This window comes from Suncus etruscus, chromosome 4 (genome assembly GCF_024139225.1).
Source record: "Suncus etruscus isolate mSunEtr1 chromosome 4, mSunEtr1.pri.cur, whole genome shotgun sequence".
Taxonomy (NCBI): Eukaryota; Metazoa; Chordata; class Mammalia; order Eulipotyphla; family Soricidae; genus Suncus; species Suncus etruscus.
In genome coordinates, this window is record NC_064851.1 from 102,301,710 (window position 1) to 102,309,805 (window position 8,096).

Here is an 8,096-nt window from a genome sequence, read left to right on the forward strand (position 1 = left end):
ACAGGTTCTTAATCAGAGAAAACCCTTTCTTGAGATTTCAACCTAGAAGCAAATTTCATTGGGCCACAACCCAAGATGGGAGGTTGGTGGGTTTTCGGAGACAACTGGTGTCAACAAACCAGTTGGGGGCCCGGAGAGATAGCACAGAGGCATTTGCCTTGCAAGCAGCCGATCCAGGACCAAAGGTGGTTGGTTTGAATCCCAGTGTCCCATATGGTCCCCCATGCCTGCCAGGAGCTACTTCTGAGCAGACAGACAGCCAGGAGTAACTCCTGAGTGCCGCCGGGTGTGACCCAAAAAAAAAAAAAAAAAAAAAAAAAAAAAAAAAAAACAGAAAGTTGCCATTTCTACCTCCTTGTCTTATGGAGGACTCAGGGCTTTGCTACAGTGGATAGAGAAGCGGCTTTGCTTGGGACTAGAACCAGACCATTCCTGAGTGGTTTGGATGCGGAAGAGGAGTCTGCCTGTGGGGAGAGGCCATAAAAAAGAGAGTCAGTACTGAAGCCTGGAGAGCAGCGGAAAGGGAGACAGAGGAAAAGGAACTCAGTTGCTGGGGAGAAAATCCAGGTCAGAAAATCCGAAGTCAACATCTTACTGTGCTTGGAATGTATGTGAGATTATGGAGGTTGGCATCCCAACATCCTAGTCAACTGAGGGTCTCTTCATGGGACTACTGGTCTCACAGCTCCCTCATCTCTGAGATTGAGAGGGGGAGCCCCATCACCCACAATATCCAGCACCTCTCCTGGAAAGTTCTCTCTGGCTCTGGTCCTGCCTTAACAAGTGACTTCCAATCTTTGACACTGAGAGAAACTAAGTCAATAATACAATTCTAATATTATTTTCAAAGGTTTTCTTTCCTTTGGATTTGTCTTTTTTGTTTTGTTTTGTTTGAAGCCACACCTGACCCTTCTCAAGGCTTACTTATGCCAGTACTTAGCACTTAGTGAGAAAAAATGAACCTGAAACGGTTTGAGTGAGATCAAAATTGCAAAAGAATTGCAGGTTAACTCTAGGAGAAGGAGCCCTGGCAGGCTCAGAAAAGTGGCCTGGTACAGCCCCTAGTCACTGTTCTCTTCCTTTCTCTCATCGACAAGCCTCGAATAGGCATATCCTAAAACCTCAGGAATCAGGAAACAGATATTCTATGGTGCAGAGAAGACTTGATATTACACAGAGCAGGTAGAGACAAGGCAGGTAGAGTACAAAGACCAGTGGGAAAACTGTGTCTAATGTACAGCAGGGTTTTCAGGCATATGCTCAGAAGGGTCATGGCATGTGAGTTGTCACAGCATTGATGATTTGACCTTTAGCTTGAACAGATGCATATTCGACTTCATAAGGCAAATATTATCTTGTATTACCTTCCATTTTTTTTCTTTCTTTTTATTTCTTTTTTTTTTTTTTTTTTTTTTTGTGAAGGGGCATACCCAGTGATACTGAGGGTTTATTCCTGGTTCTGTATTCAAGAATCACAACAGGCAGGTTCAGGAGATCCTATGGGATGCCAAAGTTCAAACTCAGGTCAGTAGCATACAAGACAAATGCTCTCTGCACTGGTCAGCCACATAGAGGGCAAATGCTCTCTGCACTGTGTTATCATTCTGGTCCCATATTACCTTACTTAGGTAAACACCAAGACCCCCTTGGTTCAATCACTTATCTCTGAGACTAGTTCTTCCTAAAACAGAGAAAGTTAATTCAGAATTAAACTAGAGCTGGTGCCCTCCAGGAATAAGGAACTAGGGTTGAGAGAGTTTAGAATGTTCTATCTGATAAAAACTTCCTTGACAAACAAAGGCTCCCTTGACAACCAAAGTTTGAATTAGATTAACCCTTGACAGCCAGGGTTTGATTCATAATATCCCTTGACAATCAAGGTTTAAATCAGAATATTTCTTGACAAGCAAGGTCTGATTCAGAGTATACCCTGTCAGGGTTCAAATAAGAGTATCTCTAGACAAGCAAGGTTTGAATCAAAGTATCCCTAGACAAGCAAGGTTTGAATCAGAGTATCCCTAGACAAAGTTGAGCCAGAAAAATCAATGATTAATTAAGACATCTATGCAAGGATTTTATTATACTGTTACTGCTTGTGATTTCCATATAAACTGCTTGAAGATTTGACTTGGGGTCCTTGCCAAAACTCCCTTAGTTGGATTAGGCTCGGATCTCAGTTAACCTATTTAATTTGCTCTTGCAACTTACCTTATCCAAGGTGCTCTCTGACTCTCAGCACCATTTCAAGTGTCAACTTGAACACTAACATAGAGGGGCTCGTCCAGGATTCACTTTTTCCTGGTGAGAATCCAAGGGTGCTGGTGACTAAAGTGAAACCCTGGAAGATAGAGGAGAGAAGCCAGAGAAGCCTCCCCTTGTAGTCTTGCCAGATTCTATTACCCATCTCTTATAGATTTGGAAATCCCCTCTCCTTATAACCCACTACTTCCTGACCCCCTTCCTCTCCTCTCTCTCCCCCTTTCTCCTCTCCCCCTCTCTCTCTCTCTCCTTTCTCTCTCTCCCCCCCCCCCCCATCCTTTTTCTCCACAAAATCTGCGGTAACCTCTAGTTGGTGCAGGGCCCCAAGGGCCCTTTCAGAACCTATATCCCAGTATACTTGGAGATGAACTGGAGGACAATCACCCTTCCTCTACTATGATCCTCCCAGTTAGGGCCATTGGGCCCCCAGTGATGGGTGGTGTCCATACTTACCAATATTGCCCTTTTTCTTCTAGTGATCTGTATAAATAGAAAGCCCAGAATGTCCCTTCTTCAGAAAATCTCAAATAATTGGTTAACATGATTGATATTATTCTGTTCATCCATCAACACACTTGGGATGATGGTCAACAACTTTTCCAGACAGTATTTACTACAGAAGAGCAAGAACGCATACTTATGACAGCCCGAAAGCTGGTGCCAGGCAACAATGGTCACCTAACAATACTATCCAATCTGATTGATGAAATATTTAATATTTAATATTCTATGGTACTTTGACAGAGAACAAGGTAGGGAGCATCTTCAGGTCTATCGCCAAATTCTAATGGCCGGTCTTCGTGTGACAGCTAGAATACTAACTAGCACGGCCAAGGTAAATGCCTTTAGACAAGAGCCTAGTGAGAACTTTAGCATTCTTAGAGAGGCATTATGAAGCCTTTAGGCAATATACCCTGATGGACCCTAGAGCAAAGGAATACAGAACTGCAGTGGTATTTGCATTTGTGAATCAGGCTACCCAGATATCAGAAAAAAGTTACAGAAGATTAAGGGACTAAAAAGGCAAACAACACAGGATTTACTGGAAGTGGCTGAGAAAGTTTACAACCATCAGGAAACCCTAGAGGAATAGAAGGACAGCTTTGATGGGAAGGTCAGGAAAGGGTCAAGAAAACTAGAAAAAAGGATTGGAGAGAGCAGAGAGGGTGAGACAGGAAGACAGAGAATTTCAGACTAGAGAGGGAAGACAGCAGAGAGAATTGGCAAAAATCTTGTATGTTGGGATGGGAATGGAAATAGGAAGAGAACAGAGGAATAGATCCTGTCAGACCAGACCTTTTGAATGTAAACCCTCCGGTTCTGACCCCAAACACTGGTGAAATGCGGGTCTGAAGTCAGAAGACACTCTGAAAAATAATCAAACACACACATTTTGTTTTTGTTTTTGTTTTTTTGGGCCACACCCGGCGTTGCTCAGGGGTTACTCCTGGCTGTCTGCTCAGAAATAGCTCCTGGCAGGCACGGGGGACCATATGGGACACCGGGGTTCGAACCAACCACCTTTGGTCCTGGACGGCTGCTTGCAAGGCAAACGCCGCTGAAACACACACATTTAAACAAAGAGAAAAGACTTGAAAATTTCCTACAGTAAAATTTCTCTCATTTCAATAAGCAAACTACCAGTCCAAATGGCCATGTTATTCAGAAACAAAGAATCTTTCCTTTTACACCCAAACCATTTGTATGAAAGAAAATGTCACACCTGGAGATGGGAACATCAGTTTCACTACCAAGCAGAGGGGCTACATTCAAAGAATTACATCCAATGAGAAACAATGAGAATGTTGATTGATGTAGAAACAGGTAAATCCTCTGATCCCACACAGACCCAATCCAACCTATCCCTGCATTCTAAGGAAACAATGTTTGTTATGCAGGGAAATGGGACATTGGAGAAAAGAATGTCCAGGGGCTGGAGAGATAGCATGGAGGTAAGGCATTTGCCTTTCATGCAGAAAGACGGTGGTTCGAATCCCAACATCCCATATGGTCCCCCCTGCCTGCCAGGGGCGATTTCTGAGCATAGAGCCAGGAGTAACCCCTGAGCACTGCCGGGTGTGACACCCCCCCCCCAAAAAAAAAAAGGAATGTCCAAAAGAAAGAGGAGAAAAGGAATCAACCAACCCAAGATCAACCCAGGTAATGATGGTCAGAGGGAACAGCAGCAACTAGGGATGACAGGGCTAGGAGACCCTCCCCAAGTCCTGGGTAACACTGTGGGTGAAGGGTAAACTGATGGGCTTCATGGAAGACACAGGAGCACAATACGCAATTCTACCCAAAGACCCAGAGAAATTTAAAAAGGGAAATAGTTTTAGGAACTGAACTAGTTTCTCACTCGTTCTTATTGATATCAAATGCCCCTAATCCTTTGCTAGGGCTGAATTTATTGACCAAAGTAAGGGCAAAGGTACATTTTAAAGATGACGGCATAAAAGTTGTGAGGGAAGTCCGTATCCCTTTACAAGTTCTGACAGTCACCCTGGCAGATGAATACTGCCTGTTTCAGAAACCTCCTCAATAGATATAAGCCTTGAAATGAGGCCCTGGATAGAGTTGTTTCCTCAGGCGTGGGTTGAAATGACAGGAATAGAGTTGGCCAAGCATAGAGCCCCTGTTCTGGAGAACTGAAACCTGGGATGGATCCAATCTGAGTGAGGCAATAATCCATATTAGGGAAAGCTAAAAAAAGGAATAACACCTCACATTTGGTGGCTACTTAAGGACAGCATCTTACAGCAATGCTGGTCACCCTATTACACAGCACTCCTGCTAGCCAAAAAGCCAGGTGGAAATATCAACCTGTACAGGACCTAAGAGAGGTTAACAAAAAAAGGAAGACATTCATTCTACTGTTCCTAACCCATACACCCTATTAAGCTGTTTCTCTCCTGATCTTCTCTGTTACACTACTCTGGACTTGAAAGATGCTTTCTTTAGCTTAGCCTTGCCCCACCCACCCCATTCCCGAACTAGAGCATACACATACTCCTCGCTTAACGACCAAGTTCCATTTCAACCACTTGGTCATTAAGTGAATTGGTCATTAAGTGAGAAACTGCATATACTGTATACAGTAGTACAGTATATGCATAGTACTTGACAAAACAGTATTCTGAATAAGTAAAATGACGAAAAAGATCAAACTGAAAACTTCCACTTGTTTTAATTTGCATAGGTTGTGTAATTTACACACGGTACTGCAATGTATTACAGAACATATAGTAAAAATAGGTACCTTAAAGCACCAAAAACCACAGTACTGTACTGTAGAGTGTACAAGATGGGAAAAGGATATTTAAAATAAGATAAAATAAAATAACGGTGAAGAGATTGTCGTTAGTGTGAGCGGTCGCTAAACAGGTAGGTCATTAAGTGAGGAGTATCTGTATTAGCCTTTGAGTGGTGAGATGAGGAGAAAGGAGGAAGTGGGCAGCTGATGTGGACCAGATTGACTCAGGGATTCAAGAACTCCCCAGCCCTCTTCAATGATGCTCTCGCTGACGAGTTGAGTGAGTACCAGAGGGCTCACCCTGACTTGACTGTGTTACAATATGTGGATGATTTACTGCTGACTGCCCCATCTGAAGAAAGTTGTCTATACAGCTCTCCTCTGCACGCTGTATGAAGGGGGAGGGGGCCTGGGATACCAGGCAAGCACAAAAAAAAGGCCCAAATTTTCAAAAAGGAGGTGATACATTTAGGTTATAAACTGAAAGGTGAATAGTTCTAGCTGATACCAGTCATGAAAAATACCATAATGCATATCCCAGCCCCTACCTGGCTCCAGGAGGTCAGGAAATTCTTGGGATCAGTGAGCTACTGTAGATTATGGATCCCTGTTTTGCAACCCTAGCCTGACAACTTTACAAAGACAGCAAGAAAAGAACATGGAATGAGAAGGCACACAAAGCATTTAAGATCCTGCACCAGGCACTCCTAGAAGAGCCTGAATTGACCCACCTAACCCAATTAAACCATTCTATCTATTAGTGAATGTGAAAATGAGAGAGTTAAGGGAGTCCTGACTCTAGCGGTGGGACCTTGGAAGAGGCTAGTGACATATTTATCAAAGAAATTAGGCCCAGTGGCCTCTGGGTGGCCCCCAAATTTAAGAATTCTTGAAGCCACCACCTTGATGGTAAAAAAAAAAAAGCAAACAAACAAAAAATTGCAAATAAAAAAGTGCAAACATTAGGACAGGACTTGCTAATCACTACCCCACATGGAATTGAAAGGGGATGATTAATACCCGGTTGATTCATTACCAGGGGCTTTTGCTTAACACCCTGCAAATATGCTCCCCAGTCCCAATGTCCCTGAACACAGCCACACTTCTATCAAACCCAGAATTGGAAAATCCCTGCATAACTATGCTGAAATTCTATCTGAACTCATAGTCCGAAAAAACTTGCGAGATGTGCCACTGTGCTATAGTGACCTCTTGTGGTTTACTGATGGTAGAAGCTTCATACAGAATGGCTTTCATCATGCAGGGGCTGCAGTTGTGGTTCAAAAATGGTGTGGCAAGCAGCTCTGCCTAAGGGAACTTCTGCACAAAGAGCAGAATTAATAGCCCTTACTGAGGCACTGGAAAGAGCCAAGGGCAAGAGACTGTTTATAGACAGTCGCTATGCATAGGGGACTGTGCACATTCATGGGACCTTGTACCAGGAACGGGGCTTCCTCACTGCTGAAGGAAAGGAAATCAAACACAAGGCAGATATCCTGAGGCTGTTGGCGGTGGTACATGAATTGGCAGTGATACAAGTCTCAGGTCACCAGTGCAACAATACCATGGAAATGAAAGGGAACCGGGCAGCAGACACTGCTGCATGGCAGGTGGCACTTGCTGAGCAACTGAAAGGAGTAGTTTCTGTAATGGCTGTACAGATCCCTCCACCAGGTATGGGCAAAATCCCTCCTACTCCCTTTTATTCAGCAGAGGATGCAGAATGAATGGAGGAGAAAATAGCAGCGGTAGGAGGAGAAGATGACTGGTACCGGGACCCAGAGGACAGACTATTGCTACCAGAGGACTTGGAGAAACATATCCTTCTCCACCTGCAGCAGACAGCTCATCCTGGAGAACACAAAATGCTGACTCTCTTAGAGACTGCCGGACTGCGGTTTAGACAGTGGACAGCAACCCACGAGTTGGTGGAAAGGTGCCAAGCTTGCCAAGCTATGAAGCCAGGAAAAGTGACCAATCAGCATACAGGTAGAAGGGTGAAAGTGAGGAAACCAGGACCCTGTTGGGAAGTAGATTTCACAGAGGTTATACCAGACAAGTATGGGTACAAATACCTTTTAGTTTATATTTATTTATTTTCAGGATGAGTACAATGTTTTCCCACAAAGAAACTGTTTCCACTGTGGCTAAGAAACTATTAGAGGAGAGACACCCACGGTATGGGGTACCTGAGGCAGTTGGCTCTGAAAACAGTCCAGCCTCTGTCAGCAAAATTGTGCAAGAACTGGCTAAAATCTTGGGGAAAGATTAGAAATTGCATTGTGAATACAATTCCCAAAGTTCGGTACAAGTAGAGAGGATGAATTGCACCCTAAAAGAGACTTTACATAAGTTGACAATGGAGATTGGAAGTGAGCCTCATATCTTATGCCATGTTCTGGGTTAGAAACACCCCATACATTATAAACTTGACTCCTTTCAATATTCCTTATGGGGTTCCCCCTCTGACTGTGTCTTGAACAAGGGAGAGTAATAGGGGTGAGGGCCCAAGGGAACTCATCCAAGCACTGGAAGCTCTGCAGCAAGCAGGTGCATGAAAAAATCTGGCCCATGATTCAAGCTG